Genomic DNA, 22,775 nt, shown 5'->3' on the forward strand with positions numbered 1-22,775 from the left:
ATGCTGTTCTTGATTTGCTGTCATATAGATATGCTGTTTGTTGAAAGGTGACTTATTCACCTTATGAGCCAGTGTTCCTCACAGTTCTGCTTTGAAAAAAGAAATCCTAGCTGAAAAATAGTAGGAGTTAACTAAACAGCTAAGATCTGCAGAGGTGACAGTATGGTTTGTTTGGCCTGTGCTTTGTGCTTCCTCCTCTCTTTCTGTTCCCCCTTTTATATGGTCAGTAAAAGACCAGTTAGAGCTGTGAGCAATATTCAGTCTTACTGGATTGCAGAACACCAGTTGCCAAAGCACACAAACTTTTTCTTACGCGTGTCATTCGTCACAGAATGGGAGCTTTACAACTAGTGCCTTAGTGATGAAAATAATAATCCCATATTGCTCTAGCCTCTGGAGATCTGTCTAGATTAGGGCTGCATTTATGTAGAGTACAGTGGAGTTATGAGGCAGAATGCAGATGATGTCCCACAGCAATTACGGAACAAATAAGGACAAGATGTTGCAAATAGATGCAAAGATGCACAGCATTGGGATGACAGCAGGAGGAGTGCAGGTTGGAATATATTAGCTGCGTTTATAGTTATACTGTTGTTAAAGCAAGCGTGTGCTTCGAAGTTGCTTGCTTTAGGGGTATGATTGTGCAAGGAGGTTGACAGAGAACATTATATGTAGAAAGAACAGTCTGGCAGTATGGGAAGTGGAAGCACAGGTAATACTGTGGTAGAACTATGCACATGCAACTTGCACCTTTGGCATTGCAATGGAAGATACAAAAGCATACAGATTTTGCTGTATAGTAAACCCAAAGTACCTAGATGTGTATTTGTGCTGTACCACTCAGATGAGGGTGTTTGAAATATTTTGTCGATGAGGTTTTTAAAAGTAATTTTCAAGGTAAGTATTTGAATCTAACTTGTATTTATACCCTGGTACACTGAACATAATGTCATACCTTCCAAAACTAATACACAAAATACTCTTGGAATTTCAAATGTTGGATTTCAAAAATGAACTCAGCCTCATCTTTTTATATGTTGAAGTGGCAGCCTTGGGCAATCTCCATCTGTCAGATAATTATTCTACTTTAGCTACTCATTTCTCCAGATTTTTAAAAGCTTTGCCTCATATCATCCAAAGATTATTTATATGCTTGCTAAATGGAATGTAAATGTAGCTCTCTGTGTTTTGTAGACCCTTTTCCTTTTTCTTGAACTTGTTTTTTTCTTAACGTAGACTTTGCTGTGGTTTGTGTCAGCTATCATAATGATTAACCATTCTGTTTGATCCATTTCTATCTGCAAATGAGATCAAGAAAAGCTCCCAAATCTCATATACCTCTAAAATTTGCTTATCATGTGTCTTGGATACTCCATCTTATTTTACCTTTGGATTTGAATTTTATTCTAAAGGTTATATTCAGCCCTGTAGCTTAGACTTCTTGCTACTCCTGTATCAGAAAGAACTAGCCAGAAAATTGGGAACTGATGCCATCTCTAGTTAAACAAATCTAAGGTGGTAGAAAAGCAAGCAATGAAGAAATAATCTCAGACTTCAGGATAGCTGGTTTTGGCCTTTTCAGGAAACAAATAGGTAATATTGAATGGCAGCTTCCCCTAAAGCACAGGGTGGTGCTGGAGGGCTGGCTTACCTTCAAGGACAGCTTCTTCAGAATGCATAAGAACACACTTCTCCCGAATTGGATAAGACAAGTGGGTATAACAAACAGCTGGAGGGGTAACTGATCTCATCTATCTGGACATCTTGTGCAAGGCTGTCGACATGGTCCCGCATCATATCCTTATCTCTGAATTGGAGAGAGATGAATGTGAAGGCTGGACTGTTCAGTGAATAAAGAGTTGGTTGGATGGTTCCTGCCGAAGGGTTGTGGTCAATGGATCTATGTCCAGGTAGAGACCAGTCATGGTGAGTGGTGTCCCCCAGGGGTCCATCTTGGTAGGAGTACTCTTAAACATCTTTATCAGTGACATAGACAGTAGGATACAGTGTACCCTCAGCAAGTTTGCTGATGACACCAAGCTGAAGGGTGTACTTGACACAGTAGAGTGAAAGGGTGCCACCCAGAAGGACCCAGACAGGCTTGTAAAGTGGGTCCCTGTGAGCCTAATGAGATTCAAGGAGGGCAAGTGCAAAGTGTTGCCATTGGGTCAGGGCAATCCCAGATATGTGTAAGTTCTCACTCCTGAAGAGAAGAGCTGGAGATTCTAGTGGATGAAGAGCTGGACGTGAGCCAGCAGAGTGCTCTTGCAGCCTGGAAGGCCAACAGTGTCTTGGGCTGCATCAAAACGGGTGGCCAGCTGGTGAGGGAAGTTATTTTACCCCTCTACAGTGCCCTTGTGAGGCTGCAATCTGGACTACTGCATCTAAGCCTACAGCCTCCAGTTCTGGAATGATGCAGAATTGTTGGAGTGGGTCCAGAAAAGCGTCATGAGGGGAGACCTCATTGCAGCTTTCTAGTACTTAAGGGAGCTTATAAGTGGGAGGGAGACTGACTTTGTACATGATCTGGTAGTGACAGGACAATGGGGAGTGGCTTTAAGCTTAAAGAGGGGAGGTTTAATTTAGATATTAGGAGAGTGGTGAGACAGTGGCACAGGTTGCCCAGAGATGCTGTGGATGCCCCAACTCTGGAGGCATTCAAGGCCGGGTTGGATGGTACCCCATGCAGCCTGATCCAGTTGGTTTGCCATATTTGTAAATAATGCATAATTTGAAGACGATATAATTTAAATAAAGGAAATGTTAATCTTCTTTTTACTAAAGTTATGTGCAATAGATACACATCTTCAACATAATGAAGTTCGTTTGTGAACTTATTTTTCTTTTGTACCAGTATAATTTAACTTCTTAAGTATGGGAGTCAAGAGACAATATTATTGAACATCCTGCTTAAAGTAAAGTGGCATAAGCTTCTTTGACTTGTATTTTTGCGTGAAGTAACTGTGATCTTCAGGCAAGGAGTATTTGTTAGATTCTGTGAGCGTGCCACAAATGATAACATAATTCAGAATGTTTTTCCCTGAGTGAACTGCCTGAAGTATTAATTAATGTTCGATTAGGTTTCGTCTCGTTTGTTTCTTTGTTTCAGTTGTTGATTAATTGGAGATTTTTATTGTTATTTTTACTTTACAGATTGGTACATTTAAAAACATGTTTGGAAAAGAGCATTTGCGTAAAATTGTTACAGATCTCTAACGTAAGAAAACAAAGTATTTTTCCATGGTATTTGAACTGAAGAACCTTTTATTTAAGGAAAGAAAGTTCACAGAGCTTACTTCCTTGCATGCTGTGGTGTGTTTCAAAGAAGAATAAAGCAAAGTGAGAGAGAGGAAAAAAGAGTTATCACAGCAAGAGTTGGTCAGACAAGCTGGACAGCAAAAGATACTGTATGTGCTTTTGTACTCTTCATCAGTCTTAGTCTGAACAATTTATTATGTATTTCTCTGATAATACCAAACTCACAAATCATAAAGGAACCAATATAAGTGCTAAATAATGAATATGTTAGAGATAAAAATAATACATAGCAGTCGTAACTCCAAGAGTACAGTGCAGTTTGCTTTGATACCATCAGAAAAAATATTTTGGAATTGGGTTAGGAAATAGAAGTCCAGCTTTTTGTGTCTGACTGCATTCACAAGTATTTTGGAATCAGCAAAGCACGTTAACAAAATAAATGGCCCTGATTCAGGTCGTTTGCATTTCTACCGTGTCAGAGTTATCAATGCTGTATGCATGCAGTGGTAGTGTTCTAGAACACTAGCCCATTATCAGCAGTCCCACCTTCTCTGATAGCCAAGAGAAACTCTTGGTACATCCACTTATCTTAAAGCCTTAGAGACATCAGAAAAGAAGCCTATGCAATTATTTTTAGAAGAATGATCCAGCGTCTCTTGTTTTATGGGTATTCAAGATGGGATGATTTGATTAAAAAAAAAAAATAATTGGCTATTACAATTTTTTTTTTTAAATTAACATTTGAAGGGACATTTGCATTCTGAGGAAGTATGTTGTATTTTTAATATCTGTTACTGTAATGACTTAGGATCTGCCACAGGATTGGTCATTCGTGTGCCATCTTTTTGGAACATCCAGCTTTTTTTTTTTTTTTCCCTGGGAAAAGATGCTTATCCTGTACAAACACATTAAACTCATTGAGACTATAGGTACATGTATCTGTCTGTAGGAGATCAATTTGCATAATCAAGGCGTGATGATTCAATGGCAATGCGGAATCCATTTTGTTATTTATATAAGCAGTATGGAAAAGAACAGTAACTGCTGGATATCAAGCTCAGGCACATAGTGCACTTTGACAGGGAATAAATACCCAGTGCTTTGCAAAAGCCATTAATAGCTTTCAGTGTATATTTGGTTCCATCTGGCAACATATGTAAGCATGTTCCTACTGGAGGATCCTATAAAGGCCGAAGTTCCATATTTTCATACTTCTTATGCTTGCTCGCTTTTTACCAAACAGTCTTTTGACAGCAATTGTGAAGTACAGGCATGCCTTTGTACTGAATTCTATTTTGAAATCAACCTTTTATCTTAAACACATGGAAGGAAGATATGTTCCTTCACAGGACCCACTTCATTTTTAGCATCACTGTATATGTGAGAAATAAGCCTTTATTTTCACTTTGAAGCCCAAATTTCCAATACTGTATGTTGCTTCAGCTTCGCTTGAAATGAATCATGTTATTTTATTTGTAAATATACGTGTCTCAGTGTGAATGTGTGTGTATGTACACACACAACAGGTGACAGCTGCTTCTTTGTGTTGTAAATACAACAGCAACAATGAAAACGTTTCCCTTGGCTTTTATGAGTCAAAACAAAATTCTCTTTCCCATATGTAACCATGGAGGATGAAACTGTCCTCATAGCTTTTGTCATTTTATTACGTCACACTTGGCTCTTTTCCTGTATTTCTATACTGAACATTCTGGGCTTCTTTTGGTTATTTTTCCATTTTGAGCACTATGATTTTTCAATGCCATGTTTTCCTCATTTAAGGTCAGATTGCCAACCTGTTCTGCACCTGTACTGTAGCAACCAGTGTTCCATTGCTGGCTTTTGAATGGTAGCAAAGTTGTATGTTGCTGCATGGGGAAACGGATAGTAGCGTGTGGCTCTGCTTTGTGTAAGCTGGATAAATTCAATTCTCTAACCATAAAATTTAGGTATGTGGAGATAGAAAAGCTTGTGAAGTAATGGAGATTGTAAAGACAATCCAAATGCCTAATGTAAGGATTAAAAGCACTCTTATTGGTATGCTGGCCATCTTATCAGTTCTCTGTCAGATCTCTTGCTGTTTGCGAGATAGGAGAATAAGAAGCTTTGGACGTTGTTTTAAGAAGGCAGCTATTACTTACTTCCCAGAAGGACTGCAGATATTTGTATCAGTTTTTAAGGTGAGGAAAAATGACATCCAAAGTGCAGAGAAAACTCTCACAGGGAGCATAGTATGTAAGTGAGGAAGGAAAAACAATTCTCAATCCTCAGCTGTACCCAGCAGATGGCATTTTTTCCCCTTATAAGTACTAAATATTTTCAGAGCTATGATCTTTGTATATTTTCATACTTAAAGCCTTTTTTTTTCACAGAGAATTAAAAGATTGCATTGTGGGCAACTATTTGGCAATGGATTAGAAATGAGATATAATGTGTATACCTCTACTTATAGGATAGAGAAAATTGGAATGAGAAAAGTGCAGTAGCATAGTGAACTTGATTGTGTTTGTATCCCCTCAAGTTTGCATATCAAACTACCGCCTGATCGACATTTATAAAAGCACTTTGCTCCTTTGGTGAGTGTTAAAGCATCACATCTCATATGCTCAGTTTTCTAATCTTTTTATTAAGCAGTGCCAAATTCTGCCAAAAGGTGGGTATTCAAATGAAGGAGATTGGGGGGTGTGGGGAGTAGAGAGGAGCAAACAAACTCAGAAATGAAGTAGATGTCACCCAGTAAGGGCTCTGAACTGCTCTCTCCCCATCCAGGAGGAAAGAATCATTACAGGCACGATTAACCCTTCTCAACTGATAGACTAATAATGCTTCTGACTCACTAATTTCTGATGACTGATCTGTATGCAGAACTCGCTATTGTTCTTTCTAAACTTGTTCAAGAGAAGCTGACAGAACTCAGTGTTCGCTGCCCAAGGTCTTTGTACTTACATTTCTGCACAACATCACTTCGATAAAAGTATCCACGCATTACTTGAATGTTAAGAGAGGTGTTTTGGAATACGATTTGAGTATCAGAGGCATGCAAATACTTTCATCCAGCTGAGACAGATCAAAAATAACTGGAAGTATTTTAGCAGCAGAGGTATTAAGCTTCTGTTATTTAAATTATGTCATTAAAACTGAGTGATTAGAACTGTGCATTCTCTTCTGTTACTCAGCCTTATAATAGGAAGCGATGAATGCTTTTTTCAGACTCTGATAATTTCTGTTTTTTACCTTAGTATCTATTTTATATTAAACGTCTTAGTCTTTCATGTATGATCCACCACTTGTTTCCTTTTGTAATATTCAGAGGCATGCACACTCCAAATGTCTGAAGGTAATATCCTGCCTTTTGGGGAGATAAAATTAAGGTTCTTTGATGTTTTTTTCTCTGATGAATTTTTGTGGGTTGATAGAGCCTGTGTAGGCAAGAGGCGTGCCTGCCTCCAGTCTGTGACAAGATGACTGTCCAGTACTTTACTCCAGTTAAAAAACCAAAACTTTCTCTTGAATAAAATTGAATTGTTACAGGCTATGCTTGGCTTCAGAGGCATGGGAAAAACTGCTCAAACTCCTTGACAAAGTAGGTTTTTACTTGACAAGCCTGAGGAACAGGAGTGAGCCCTAACTAGTACAGAAAAAATCCTTCTTTTAAGGATCTATACAGCGTTGTCTGTTCTGTTGCTTTTCATTATGTAGACTGAGAATCATTCATTTCCCAAAGGGTTTTATTTAGCATTTGGTCAAATGTTTGATTTTGTCACTGAAAGCTGTGTTATGAAAGTGATGTTTCTTTTAAGTGAAAGCTGATATAGAAAGATTTTTAAACAACTTTAAAAGCCCACAACATCAGATAGTATGGAGGTAGACTTTGCTGAGTCCCTTTTCTGTTGCAGTCTTCTTACAAAAAGAATATATTTAGTGCAACCTACTTATGTACTTCAGTTTAATGCAAAAAATGTACCTTTGTGATTGCTCTACCTAAATTATTCCTTTGATTCCCGAAGACTTGAAGTGATATAAACTTATTACAAGGCGTAAAAGCACAGAAAGGATTTTTTTGTGTTAGAAACCCAGAGATGAATATGACAGAAGTGCAGGAATATCATGGTCACTTAAAGTTAATTCTTCTGCTGTAATAGTTCCAAGTCCACAGATGGGTTTTTAACTTAAAATGGCTATATTGTGCTCTAGAACAGGAAGAGAAGTTGTTTTTTAACAAATCCTCATCTTGAAGTTGAATTGCCAAGGGGCCTACAAAGATAGAAGTACAAAAGTTATGGAATGTTATTAGTGGTGAGATTGGATGAGCTGGGGGAGGAGGTGGAGTGGGGGAAACCTTCCAGATTTTCATTCTAGAGGGCTTCTCTCTTTGCCTTTATTTTAAATAATGTTTACTAGTAGCTACAGCAGCTTTCTACTCATATTTGCTGTACTTAAAGAAACATGAACTCTGAGGTTCTGTAGAGACCTACCAGCATTCTATGTAAGGAGACACCACTGACACACCAAAGTGGGTTTTATTTAAACTGTTAAGTGGAGAAAGGATAATCTTTAGTGAGAAGAATAACTATTATTTCAAGTGGAATGAAAAGTGCATCTAGCCTGGCTCTCCTTAACTGGGTGGCACTTTGAGCGATCTGGTCTAGAGGTCCCTGCCTATAGCAGGAGGTTGGAACTACATGATTAAGGGTTCCTTCCAACCCAAACCATTCTATGATTCTATGATTGATTGGGACAGTTGCAGGAAATCTGTTTGTGCCGTGTATGCAAGCTTGGAAAAGTTGGATAAGGGAAACTTTTACAACTTATTCAAGCTCTTGAGTGTGAGGTTGCACTCTTTCCTCAGAAATCTTTAGCTTGGGTATCTTCAGAACAACTCGCCAGTTCCCTAGCTCATCTAAAAAGCTTTCTTCCTGCATTCTGGTCCTGAGGAAAATGCTTTCTTTTCCTTCCTTTTCATTTTCAAATACCAAATTGCTTTCTGTCATCATCCTGAGCGATTCACGCTTGAAAGAAGCAAGTTTGTTGTCCAATAATAAAAAAGGTAGTCTTGAAAGTGGGTTCAGAGAATGGAATGATCTATTTAATTCTCAAGTGGTTATAGGATTTCTTGATTTTTTCAGTTTTTCACCTAATTTTTTGTCCAGTAGATGTTCCTTTATTGGTTCAAAAAAGAAATGTGTGCTCACGCAGTTACTTCTTTTTCTGCCCAATTTATGCCAGTCACAGATAAGTCTGTGCAAGTGGTGGATGTGAAAAATCAAAGCAATAGTCTGAGAGTGAAATTTAATATATTAAACAAAAAAATGTAAGAGTTGTAGGAATTATTAAAAGTAATGTCATTGTCACTAGCCTCTACCTTTAAAATGTAGCAGAGAAGTCTAGCATTCAAAAGGAACGGACCCCAGGGGCGATGTGCCTGAACACAGACTTGTAGTAGCTGGGTAAGTGGAGTAACTCCTACCACTTCTAAATTGCATTTCTCTTAGGAAACCGGGTTGTAAAAGGAGATAAGAGACACTTTGCTGTTGGTTTTCCTAGCTGTTAGAAAACTTGACAGCAGGGATGTGTTAACGTGTAGGTTTCCCGTGATCTGTTACAGGAATATGTGCTCTACAAGCTTCTCCTTTTCTGTCTTTTTATAGGATACTGTTCCTATATAGACTCAATTTTGTGTTACTGCTTAAGTTTTATTAATTCACCTTTCCTTCTCTTGTGTGTGAGTCTTCAGGGTTGGCTTCATGGTACTGATGATTACTTTTTATTTGTTCTCAGTTCCTACCCCAAAGTGATTAAAATCCTGGTTAAAATGCACAGGATGTTAATGAAGCAACTGAAATTACATTCACATATACTGATAGATTTCTCTCTCTAATGATCTGAAGATGTAGGTAAGATGTGGGAAAAGCCAGTAGTTTTTATTATGCTCATCTGATATATATATAAAAAAAAAAAGACAGATTTTGCATCATCAAAGCCTTTCTCCTGACTTAAAAATGTGTGCTTTGGTCCTTATTCTTTCCAGCTATAGCAGTTAGTCTTCCTAGAGACTTTGTCTTACCTTAAATCAAATCTGAGTTTAAGATTGTGGTGTTTATAATAAACAGTGTGAATTGCTTTTTTCTGCAGTACCTGACATTAATTGCAGTTAACTGTATTACCTAAAAAGGCTTACTATCCATGCAGGTAGTCTATAATACTGCCTTGAGTATCATCTCCTTGGAAAGTCAAAATATGCCTAACTATGTTGCACTGATTTTCTCGCAGACTTTTTTTAGCAAGGATAAAATATAGTCCAAAATGACATGCAAAATTGCCTGCAGTAAAAATGATTTCTTGGAGGCAAAAGGGAAAAAAAAGAAAAAGAAAAAAGAGCACGAAAACCTCCTGTACTGTACTTTTATTAATTAATACCTTAATAATTTACGTTACATACATCTTTTCAGCAGCAGATGAAAAGAGATAGGTCATCCTGATACCAGTTAAATCAGTCCTTATCAGCCAGGGACTGGAAGTAACCAATTTTTTGTCCTATGCAGTTAGCTTTTAATCACAACTGCTCTTTCACTTGTGCCCTACATCATACAAATTCATAATTAAGGACCCTAAGTGAAAAGACACTCTCTTTCTGTAATAATAATAATATGGCTGTTTTTATGAAGGATTCAGTTATTTTTTTCTTGCCTTTTGTAAGAATGATGCATTTCTGCAGGGTGCTGTCACCCAGGCCCCAGCTTCTTTGACACTGTGGAGAGCATGTCACAAAACAGGTTAATCATTTTAATTCTAAAGAAAATGGCACTGAAAAAGAGGGACTGGGACTACTGGCTGCACACAAAATGCTTAGGAAATGGTTAGGTTGGACCAAAAGCTCTGTAGAAGCATGTGCCTGTTACATGCTTGCTTTCTTTCTCTTTGACTGTATCTCCTCTCTTTGTTCATCTCTGTTTGCTGCAAATAACCTTTAGTAATGTTTGTGCTTGCTTCTTACTTTCCACCTGTACCCGAAAGGCGGGGGATTTTACTGATTTCCGTTTGATTGTTTGCGACTTCACTTAGAAATATAAAATTACAATGCGCGCAGTGGGAGGAGGGCTTTGGAGGTGTCCCAGTAAGGCTCTTTGTCTTCACTTCTTTTGAGGCACCCACGTAAAGGTAAGATTGGGCTGCAAGGAGAAGGGTGTGCTGCTTTCTGGTCCTCTCCCTTAGCCAAGGCAAGCAGGTGGACCTGGCTGGGTCAGACCTCTGGTGGTGGCAGAGGGAAGCTCTGGTGTGATGGAGCCCCAAGTGCTGGGGCAGCGGGGTGATGTTGGGCTGTTAGTAGCTGGGCTGCCCCAGTCTGTAATTCTGTGGAGGCTGAGGAGTGACTGGAACAGCATTCTCAACCTGGGAGTTGCTGCAGTGAAGCAAATGCAGTTTGTGGAGCAGAGGTACCACGGAAGGATTCTTGTTCCTATTCTGCTGGCTGGTAGCCTTCTGTTTCTCAGCACGGCCCAAGCTGCCCTCTTACCAATGCATTACCCAGTGTGCTCCCATTTCCTGTCTGGGGGCTCCGTGGAGAGTATGCTACCCTATAAATTTGGGAACCTTAGGAGGAGAAGTGCTGAAGTTTGGAGAAAGGAGAATTAGAGGACAAAATATACTGGAGGGAGATAGGCGACTTCAAAGGCAAAACAAAACCGAGGGGCAATGGGTTAGGAGAGCAGCGTGCTGACTGTTATAAGTCAGAAGTAAAGAAGAAAAGCAATGAGGAGAGGGGGGATAGGAAGAGACTTGGTGCTTCAGAGCACCCTGATAGCAGAGCAGAGGTTTCCCTTATTGAGAAAGCAGCCTTACAGGTAAGGATAGCAATATTTGAGCACGAGAATACTCTGACCTTTTGTCAACGCAAGGAAAACACTTCAGCTGTGTTTCTTCATACTGGGGAATGCAGAATGAAGTATTCTTATTACCTGAAGAATTTCTGTAAAAGAGAAGGAGTTCATAAAAAACTCATACAATGAATATGCTGTGGAACTTGATTTATAGTGAATGGAGCAGCTCAATCTTGTACTGTCTGTGCGGTTTCAGAAATGAGGGGGAAGCAGCCAGCAGAGTTCATGACAGCCTTTCTGCCTCACTTTGGGTGGCAGGTTGGTTTGTAACAGATGGGCTTTTCTCCACACTGCTGGTGGCACTTGTGCCTGGGTGGATGGGAGCTGTGTGTGCGTCACACCCATTCCAAACAATAAGTTCTTTGTCCTTCGCATGCTTCACTTTGGGTCTGTAATCTCTATAGTCTCGCATGGACTGGTACCTAAATGGTTTGTAGACTGCAATTCAGTCACTTTGTGGTCGTGCATGATTAATTAATAAAGTATTTTGAATAAATCGTTAAAGTGGTGTGGGGAAACAGGAAGAAGAAGAAATTGCTTAGAGTGGTCTGGCAATACATGTTCTTATGGCTAAGAATGCGATTTTGTGATGCCTTTCCCTAAGCATCTTCAATAGGAAGGTGGGAATTCTCATAATAGTCATATCTGTGATCCAGGTAGCCAAGTGAATTTTATATTCTTTACTAATTTTTTTTTTTAAGAAAATGATCTTGCAGATATTTTTTATTATGCATCTGCATGTTCTGTTCTTGCTACTTCTGCACACCAAAGCATCATCATCAATGAGCTGCCATCTAATGATGTGCTTTGTGATGAAGTATTTATCAGGTTTCAATTCTCCCTCATTTGACATAGTTCAGTTACCCGTTTTCAGTTATGAGAAAGAAAGTGCAGATCACCTGGTCCATCTTTGTTTTGCCCTGTAGTATCAAAAAATACTGCTGCCAACCAATTTATTTAGGATACCTCGCGCTTTGATTCAGAATGGTTTACAATTCATTTTCTAAGAAACGTTTGCATCAGTAATCCCTCAGTGTTTTGATGTACAGTAAGAGTCACCTCCCTGGGATATAGAAGTGCCTTTTCCTTATTGTGGAGGAGTTCTCTCTAAATTTGGCTGATGTACAGAAAGACCAGGTTGTTTTCCTCGGAGCCATTAGCAGCCAGTGTCTGGGACTGCCATGAGGTTGTGCCATACCTGGATTGGAAAAATCAGCAAACTCTTGCAGCAGTTGCACTGACAGGTGAAGGGCAGAGTGGCAGAGATTACAGCTGGATGAGACCAGCCCGTCATAGCTTTCCTGCCAAAATACAGTCTTTCAACATCAACATCTTGTGTTAAAATGGCCACGTTTCCATTTCCAGCTCTGCTGCAGTGATTCAGTATAAGTGTGTTCTGTGGCTTTTTGTTTTTCAGTGACAAACAGAAAGGCTAAGGACAAAGGACTGTCAAAACCTTACATAGAAAAAAGTTCATTAGGCTTCAAAGTTGAGCGTCAGAATGTTGAAGAGTGAGAGACATAAGAGAATTCCAGTTGCCTGGTTTATATGCACTATGATACATTCCTTAATTAATCCTAAGGAATTGATTTAATTCTCTAATTCGTATGTGCAGGAGCACATATCTTTCACTGCAGAGGAGAGTAATATTAAGATTATGTGGGTGATTGTAAATACGGCATCAGCCTCCTCTCAAAGTGATGAACTTTGCAATTTAGCTAAAGTTGCCTGCCTTTGCTCCGTGACTTGCTTCATCAGCAGACTTTCTCTGTTCATGACTTTTTCACATTTCTAATAAATATATTAAACAGTCTGTTACGCAAATTGAATAGTTACTTGGCCTTTGCCGAGATGAAAACTGACCATTTATTCTGCCTCTCCAGTCTCTTAATCAAGGTTTGATCCGTAATAGTAAGTAGCCTTTTCCATATAAAAGTACTTACTGCCTAGTTTTATTTTTTTTTTTATATATAGTAAATTACTGTGAGAGACTGTAACAGAAGCCTTTTGGCTGTCTGAATCGATTATGCCAGTGTGGTGCCTTGCCTGTCCCCCTCTCCTTCTTAAGCACTCTTTCATTAAGATGATCAAAAGAGAAGCAGATGCAGCCACAGTGTGAGGGCAGGGGATGTGCCACCTCGTCGGTAGTGCAGCCACACATGGCCAAGGTGGGCGTGCTGAACAAAGCTGAGCAAAAGGGCACGACTCCAAGAAGGCTGCAGAAATTAGCCCATTTAGATGCTAGATTGATGTTGGTTTCTTCGCTTGTTTGTTACGAGCGGTTCAGGCCCTTCATATTAAGAAACGTCAGAAAGCTTGGATAAATTGCATCTGGGTTTGGTGGTTTATTTCGCTTTGATTATCAAATTATCCTCAGAACATTTCTTTTAGGACCTCTATTTCTGCAGGCATTTTGGTAACTCAAAAACAGTAGCGTCCCTCACTTGATAGTGTTTTTGTTTGTTTTCCAGTGGGAACAAACAAATCAGCAGCTTTTCAGCAGTGTCTCTTTCTTCCTTGGTTTTTCCTTCTGTTTTCACATGATCAAGTGAATCTCACATTTTTTACAGGATTTGTATTTGGATATGCCTGAGATTTTTTCACCTTTATCTCCATTATTTCTTCTAATTTTTATTAGAAGTCTGCTATTCTTAAGTAGCTTCTGAGACACTTGAGATTTCTTTATTTTGACTTTGGAATATCTAAGTAGACATTTTATATATTGGAATTTCCTACTGTAGAATTTAGCGCTGCGGTGTCAGTTTTTAACCAAACTCTGTGTTTAATGTGGTATTGTTGTGATCTCTGTTAAAAGATGGCCAGGCTGAAAGAACCCTGTGGAATAAACCAGAAAGTATATTTGCACTGCTCCAGCATAATCCACTGCTGGGGTATGGTGTCTGTGCAAGATGTGGATCAGTGTGGGCAGAGCCACTGCACTGCATGCAGGAAGTCTTTCAGCAAGTTGGGAATAGTTCCTGACTCTGTCCTATATTTCAGTGAGATGAGAGGCATAATATTCAGAAAGAAAAATTGAGGTTTACCATCAGAAATAGATTCTATTAGTGAAATCTCTCAGACTATGTAATGATCTCCCAAAGGAAAAGGCAAGCAGCCTCATTTTTCAGATAATTTATGGCCAGCGTGGCCAAATTGCTCATTATACTACAGGGAATAATCCTCCATTGGTGGGGGAATGGGCATGATTATTTAATGGGTACTTTTTGTTTCTATTTACTTGTCTTTTTTACTTTTTATGGATAAGTTATATGTAAATGTAGTCAAAATGCTGCTTTATGTGATTTGCTAGCAAGGCAAAGCCTGAATGAACATTAAAATATAATCAACAGTAGGCATAAGTGCAGCAAGCAAAAAGAAGGGCTTTTGAAAACGTTGGATGTTATGGTCTTATTCTCCCTGTCTCTAGCAAAGCATTCAAATATGATCTCACCCCCAAAACAAAATAAAACTTAAAAAAAAAAATCAAGAAAGTATAATGCTTATTAAGCTCTCATAGCTCAATGTAAACTTTGATATTGTTCAGTTTATTCTTTTTGACCATGATACAGGAGAACTAACAGACCATTACGTCAAATATGAGGTCACTGTTCTGCCATTTCTGGCTCTGTAAGTGTCATTTTTTGGGGGGTTTGGTACATAGCAGTGGTGAGGTTGTTCAGTGGCAGTATGTCTTTCAGGGTTCAGTCACTTCCTAGATTACTGCCATCAATAGTCAGTGACAGACAGTGATTTACTGTAGGTAGTGATGTAATTCCTTGAAGCCTTTCAAGTGATAAGCATAGGAGCTCTTCCTATGAAGGGCTATTAACATGTAATATTGATATTTTTGCCTAAGTTGCATTTGGTTCAGAAAGTAGCATGGGTATTAATGCAACTAATAGCCTACACTGTTGGAATACCATAGTGGGAAAAGCTGAGGGTGTTGAATTCAGTTCTGAGTTGAGCTACCCACTGCATTTTTTTCCCTATGAATATTGCTTAGATATTATGTTAATGGCTGTCACCATTAGCTTGGCTTGGGATATTCTGCAAGCTCTGAAATCGTGCAGTGAAAAGATTGTGCTTAAATTTCCTTGGGGGTTTTCTTTCAGAGATGAATTTAATGTTGTAAAATTACTTACAATCTCCCTATTTATTTTTTTTTAACACACGCATCCCTTCCCAACCTTTTTCTTCTCTGAGTCCAAAGGCAATTATTTTGCACCTGTGCTATGTAACTAGCTGTGTTTAGTGCCTTCTCCACCTCATAGGTGGTTGTGGGGTTTCTTTGGTATGTGCTGTGATTTGAGGGAAAATGACCTAAATCGAATATACAACCTATTTGTCTGCTGTCTCCCAGGAGGATTGCATTGAGATGGCTTATACTTGTCCATCAAAATTTTCCTCTTCGTGCATGAGTGATGAGTAAAAAAAATTGTGTCGGAATATTTCCATTACCTAAAAAAGGGATTTCATAAATGCACTGTAGAGTGCTGGGAAAAGCTCTCCTGTCTTGTATGTGAAGCCCCTGCTTTTCCATTGTCAGTATTCTGCATGCGAGATACATTACTGCTTAAATGAACTCTCAGTACGTATACTTCATACTCTCAATGGCACTTTATACTTTTCAAGCAACATTAGATGCACATTGTTTGCTAGCCATTTATGCATCTCAGTTGAAATTCACAAGCTCATGCATGCACTGATAGTGGCCTTTTTCAGATTTTTATTGGATCCCTTTGTATGCACTTCTATATTTTACAAAATCCAGTGTTATACTTTCGCTATGCTACTGTTATGCTAGTCTGTGAAATAAAATACTAAACTAATTATTTTCTAAGTTGAATGAAGTCTATGCATGTCAACCACGGAATGCTTTTCTGATTAATTTTCTTGCAATTCCTTCAATTTATTACTCCAGGGATTGAAAAGCAATGGGGAATGTTTGTCCTAAGCAAGAAGCGAGCTGTAGTTGCAGTACTGCCACAGTAGAATACAAGTTACAGTTCAATAAACTGTTTAAAAAGCTGTTTCTCTTTCCATGGTTAAGGTACTGCAGCACAGTGTGCTGTTTTCCCTCACAGTTCAAGTGAACACAGGATAAATATGGAATATTTATTAATAAGGCATCAGCAGGGCTGTGTCAATATGGCATCCTTTCTGCTGTGCCATTATGCTTTATTTATGCTTGTATCATAGTATGCAGTAACGATGTTCTTTCTTTGTATGAAGGAACACCAAATTTGTAAACTTATGTAGAAGTTACCTTTATTTTCAAAGAAAATGTCAAAGCCATTCAAATAATGTTTGAAAATACATTTATTGAACTTGTGGTGATGTTCCTTCTGTTCTCAGGGCAGTTGTTCATTTGTAGTTTTAACTTACAACAGTCATTCCTGCCTGAAATGGGAAAATGCATCAAGAAAGATTTTTATACGTAGTGAAAAGCATACATAGAGCATAGCGATGGATTTTTTTTTGTATATGCTCGTGATGGAGAAGGCATACTTTAAAATGAAATGTGAAGTCTTTTGGATAATAACTAATATTAACCTCCCATTATATAGTTATTTTAAATATGGAGTTTCAGCATGAGAAAGCAGTCACGGTGATTTTCCTAAAATTGTATCTGACTGTCCAATTTATATTTTAAGTAGTTTTGTTTTGTTTTTTTTTTCCCCATTCCAGCCTTAATCATTCACTCATGCATATGCAGAGAGGACCCTAGCAATAAAGATAAGGATGTGCACAGGGGTCAGCAGCACCGCTGTCAGGGTTGGTTTTCCATTCGGTTTTGCTTCACACCTAATGCACACTTGATACACGTCTTCTCAGGACTGAAATCTGTTTACCAGTGAACTCTGTGAAGACTGTAAATGTCTTTTGGCAGCGTGAGCAGGATGAAGTTGTTAGGTCAGACCGTCAGGCACATTTAGCCACTTGGTACTGCTTCTGGCTGCAAAATGGAATTAGTACGTGCATCTTAATCCCGTCGTCTCATCAGTGGAGTTGATATTCCTGTTAATCATATCTGCTAGGGTGAAGTCCCTTCCATGCAGACCCCAGGAGTGTTTGAGGTATCGGTCTGCCGTTCTCATCAACCAGGAAACGCCCTCTCTGGCCTGAAGAGACTTCTTTCCAGGAGCAGACCAGGCCACACCTATAGATGCTGCCCCTGGTCCCTCGATGACAGCAGTGAATTCCAGCTACACCAGCACTGGAAGTGCAAACAAATATGTGTAGCATGTAGCTGAGTTTCAGAAGTTTCTGCAGCCTTGGATACTCTCAAATAGTTGTCTGATTGTACAACATAAGAAAGCCATGTTAGATCCAACAGAGCTTTGCTGGTACAGTGTAGCACTTCACAAGCTTAACACGAGAGAGGAAAGAATAGAATGCATAAGACCGTCTCTCATCTGAAGTCAGGCTTTTTGGTGATTACAAGAGCTAGTAAAAAGAGCAAGCAACAGTCAAGAGCAAAACCAGAGAAACAGAATTTAGTGACTTATGTGAAATAATGAACTATTCATCGACCACGATGTCCGTTAAGTTGAATTTGAGGATTGCCAAACAGAGATGCTACCGTTTGATAAACAGCTCTAAGTTTTTGGATTTTGATGAGCGTTATTTTTGAAATCTGAGGAAGGAGTTGCGTTTTCTCTCCCAGAGGGATAGTGAATAACTGAGGCATGGCTGCAGGCGGCTCTGCGTGCTTCCTGCTGCCTGTTTCACGCAGCTTTTCATCTTGGAAAAAACAAATGTCTCAAGCCTGCTCATTTTTTCATTGTTATCCTGCAACGCTCCCCAACCTTCTGCTGCTATTTCCCTTACATCTCCTCAGCCCCTCTACTGCACATGTTGCGTTTTTCACACCCTGCTTCCCACTCCCAGCCTGTCTGACCTGTGCGCTGCTGGCTGGGGCCACACATCTCAGCACTGCGTTCCTGCGCAATGACAATATGGTCTTACAACAGAGCAAGCGCAGGAGCTGCTGCCTCGCACAGGAGCAAGTTACCGCGTTCAGCTCGCCTGCCGTAACTCGCTGCTGTGAGAGGCAGCGGCTCCTGGCTCTCCCTGCTCCCCTACCTCTGTGCGTGCTCCTGTGCGGAAGCCTCCCACAATGCGTAGTCCAGAGGGAATCTCACAGGTGGCTCGTGTATGAACTGGTCAGATGTATTCAGATCGATGCGTTGTGTGGCCCCGTTAGGTAGTCAGAGCAGCCCTTGGAGTGTGATGGATGGCCCTGAGGGTTCTCCTCATGCTCGAGCCGTGTCCTCGAGGCCAAGGTGCCAACAGGATGTGGGGGACTGTTTGATGCCAACTTTCTGCCTTTGCGCAGCACTACTTGGTGGCTGAAGCATCTGTATGGCAGCGAGATGTGCCTGAGTCTTTGCTGAGAATATCTTGAAGCAGACACTTCATCCTACCTGACAGCTATTGGTGAGTTACCAGAATAGACATGCAGAGAAGTGAATGCAGTCAGACTTCATTGAAATGAGCTATCCCGATTAAGTCCCTTGCCAAGGGCCCAAAGGTTCCCGTGGCCAAAGGCAGTGGGAGGTGTGAAGAGGACAAGGGTGTGGGACTGTACCAGCTCCCAGAGCAAGGTTGGTTGTGCTCAGGAGGGTGAGCTCTGTGGCCAGTCAGTCCCTGTGCTCTCATAGCCCTAACCTGCCTAGCTTTCCCCTCTCTCCCAGTGCTTTCCAGTCCAGAGGGCTGCCTTGCAGTATTCTTATATCTCTCATTATCACTCTCGTTTGCCAGGTTACCTGCTGCCTCACATTTCCTTATTCCAAATTTCCTTTCACCCAGCCCTTAATCTTGTCCCATATTTATTAACATTTACCCCCATTCTAGTGCCACCTCTTCTTGATATTTCTGTGCCCGACCATGCCTGCTCCTGCTGTCAGCATCCTTTGCAGACTGGCTCCTGCAGCTGGGATTTTGAAAACATGGGTGCTCTTTTGATCATAGAGAAGTCCAAATCTAAGATGTTGAATGCAGAAAAGAGGGTACTTGGCAGTGTTTTCTTGTTACTGGGAAGGTCTTTATGACTTTGTTATTATGTTGTCAAAAATCAGAAATGATTGGTCCTAATAATTTTCTGTTACAGCGTTTTTATGAAATATAATGCTACACCCTGATAGGCATGTCTATGTCTAGGGAGATGGTCGCTCAATTCATTATATGGGAAAGAGTATGGGGATTGTAGTTTTATTCATGGACAGCTTCTCCTGAAGAACCACTGCTTCTTGGAGTGTTGTTTCCTACCTTTATTCTGGTTTTTTATTACTTATGGGGAAAAAAGAAAAAAGAAAAGTTATATTGGTAATGAATTGAATGAAATATGCTGCAACTAAAATACGTTGCAATCTATAAGCAAATACAGTTAGTTTAGACAACTTTGGATGTTGCTACGTATTTTAAACTGTAAGTACTTATATGTGAAATGCCTGTAGGCATTTGCATTTTTGATGGTTGTTTCTCATAATTCTATGGTAATTATTTGAATGTGAAATTCAAACACGACAACTGCACTGTGAAACCATCACCACTATTTCATAGGCTGGTGTTGGTTTCAGTCAATGCTGTCAGCTGCTGACAAGGCTGAGTTTGAGTACTGCCAATGGGATTTGGAGAACAGAACTGTGCAAATGTGAAATTAGGTAAGAAACAGACTACTTAAATTTCAAGAAGACGTCATGAGAAAACATGCAAGTGCTCATAATTAACCGTCGCCACTCTTGAAAGTCTTCAAAGGCAAATGTTGGTTAACTTAACAGGGTTGTTAGTTGAGACCATTAAGAGAGAATATCCATATCAATTTACACATGTTGAAGTTTTATGGTATAATGTTAATTTTAAGTACTTTAAAAGTATTTTCAGTGTGATGGGAGAGATGAGAAATGGCACTTGCTCCCCTGCCTCACCGATCTCCTCACCGGCACATGGTTTCTTTAATTCCTCCACTGGAGGCAGTTGAGGCATAGAGAGAGATCCTGTTGTAGGCTGGCTTGTTGCAGCCCACCTGCCTCTGCAAGCTACTGTGTGAGTTCAGCCTCTGAAATAAGGAAATTGTGCTGGCCAGAATGTCTCTGAAGTAAAAGAGTTTATACTAGTCATGAAATTGAGATTTTTTTTTTTTTTTTGATGGCTCAAGCTGTTTGGTGGGGAGAGGGATTTCAGGACATGAAATTGTGATCATATTGGGATGCTGATTTCAACCATGCGAGCTTGTATGGAAAACTAACAGGCTTTGAATGTACAATATGGATAGCAAGTTAAGTAGCATAGACAAGCAATGCTATCTTCAGGAAAGACCAGTCTTAAGGTTCCTTCAGTGTTCATTACTTACAAATAAAGCTATCTTAAAGACTCAGCTTTGTAATGATCCTTTCTGGTAAAGCAAGGATCATGAAGATTGACCAAGTGAGAATAATTAACTGCTTGTCTTTTCTTTTTTTTTTTTTTTTTTAGGTCTCTTATTAGAAATGCAGCTGGCTATTTATTTATTTATTTATTTATTAATTCTTTTGCCTGACAAAAATTATATGCAGTTCTTTTTAAGGTGCTTTAAGCTGCCTCTCTCTAACGTGGTTACGTACCGTGAATTCTTTTCATGGATTCTCTTTTAACCTTTTCCACTAATGACTTCCCATATGTTCCTTTTCATTTAGAAAAGCCTTAAATATTTTCTGAATTTGCGTTATACTCCTAGGAGATTTGATCAATGCACTGACTCTTTCAACTCCAGAGACCTGTGTTCCAAATGAATTTAATTTATTGTGGGTAAAAGTGAATTTGACATATTCATCCCGACTTTGTGTCAATACTGAAGATCCATTGCAAAACAGTAAAGCTCTTCCAGCCTGAGCCAGGCATGTTGATGAACAAAGTGAGAAAGCTGCTTACCTGTCAGTAACGTGACTGGTTTGTTCAGCTCCTTACTACTCTTTCCTTCCCTTGAGTATTTCTATCAATAGCCAGGACATTTCTGTGTGTGTAATCTAATTACAAGAGGATTTTGATGGTGATACATAACTTGACACCACTTCTTACTTACGGTTTTAAATACTCGAATGTTTTGACTTTGCCATTTTGCTGAGTTCCAATAATTCTCACTGTTAGTGAATCAGTTTAAGGTCATGTGTATTGCCATAAGAACTGGAAAGAATCAAAATCATACTATGAGGCATTTGTTGTGTATTGAAGGTCAAAACAATTACTTGCTGCTATCAAAGTTTCTGTTTTCTTCTGTTTTTAAAAACAGCTGGAGATGGTGAGAAATTGGTTGGAAAAGACAACCAGACTATGTATAGAAAAAGCATTCACTGTGAATTAAAGATGTGTGTGTATATAAATATATGTACAACATAAATTTTCTAAGAAAGAGATGCATTTGAAGTCACACTTTACCAAAACAATGCATACACTCTTATTTAATTACTGACAATCTCTAGGAAGGGGGAGGGGGAGAATTTAGACTGTGTGTGAGACCTTCTTATTAAAGGGAACAGAATATAGAATCAGAGGAAAGAGAAAAATGTTTAATAGCAAACAGGTAATGAAAACTTGGAACTACTGAAGAATATGATGGATTCTGAATGTCCCTTTTAATTAAAAAAAAAATATTTCAGTGTTCTGCAGTCAAAGACTTTTCCTTAAAGGTGTCTGTCTACATTAGTGTAATGCTTCTGGAGCCTCTTACTTGAAGGGCATGAGTTCTTTGCCTTTGTTTAGCAAGAGGAATGTAGTGATTGCCCAGCCTGCCTAGCACATTACCTCATAAACCTTTAGCTGACTACAGCAATGGTTTTTTCTCCCTGTTCTTTAAAGTTGCTTCCTACTGGTTCTTTGGGTATTTCATAGAATCATAGAATCGCTAAGGTTGGAAAAGACCTACAGGATCATCCAGTCCAACCATTCATTCGCCCTTCACCAATGGTTCTCGCTAAACCGTGTCCCTCAACGCAACATCCAAATGCTCTTTGAACACCACCAGGCTCCACCTGGATGACTCCACCACCTCTCTGGGCAGCCCGTTCCAGTGCCTGACCACCCTTTCAGAGAAGTAGTATTTCCTAACGTCCAGCCTGAATCTTCCCTGGCGCAGCTTGAAGCCGTTCCCTCTAGTCCTATCACTAGTCACCCGAGAGAAGAGGCTGACCCCCAGCTCACTACAACCTCCCGTCAGGTAATTATAGAGAGCAATAAGGTCTTCCCTGAGCCTCCTCTTCTCCAGACTGAACAATCCCAGCTCCTTCAGCCGCTCCTCGTAAGGCCTGTTCTCCAGACCCCTCACCAGCTCTGTCGCCCTCCTCTGGACACGCTCCAGAGCCTCGATGTGTTTCTTACAGCGAGGGACCCAAAACTGGACACAGTACTCGAGGTGCGGCCTCACCAGTGCTGAGTACAGGGGGAAAGCTGGTTTGGAGCTGCTGTAGTAACAACTCTGACTTGCCCAATATCTGCAGAAATCAGGCTAACTTATTCAGTAGCAACAACATTTATTTCAGTCAACTTATATTACCATTCCTCTGAATCTTGGTAGTGCCCATAATGACTCTAAAGAGTTGAAGAGAATAACCAGCACAAACTAGGTCTGACGCTTTCTATTTAGGAAGCCATTAGACATTATAA

The 22,775-nt window shown here is 39.8% G+C and overlaps 1 protein-coding gene and 1 non-coding gene across 5 annotated transcripts in view; both read left to right on the forward strand.

The window, feature by feature from the left end:
* Positions 1-22,775, forward strand: part of RNGTT (RNA guanylyltransferase and 5'-phosphatase) — a 186,154-nt gene that overhangs the window by 129,277 nt on the left and 34,102 nt on the right. The window lies entirely within an intron of this gene.
* Positions 18,107-18,216, forward strand: MIR1451 (microRNA 1451). Its single transcript, NR_035016.1, has one exon. It is a non-coding gene; the product is annotated as a microRNA 1451 (primary transcript).

The sequence above is a fragment of the Gallus gallus genome, chromosome 3 (genome assembly GCF_016699485.2).
Source record: "Gallus gallus isolate bGalGal1 chromosome 3, bGalGal1.mat.broiler.GRCg7b, whole genome shotgun sequence".
NCBI lineage: Eukaryota > Metazoa > Chordata > Aves > Galliformes > Phasianidae > Gallus > Gallus gallus.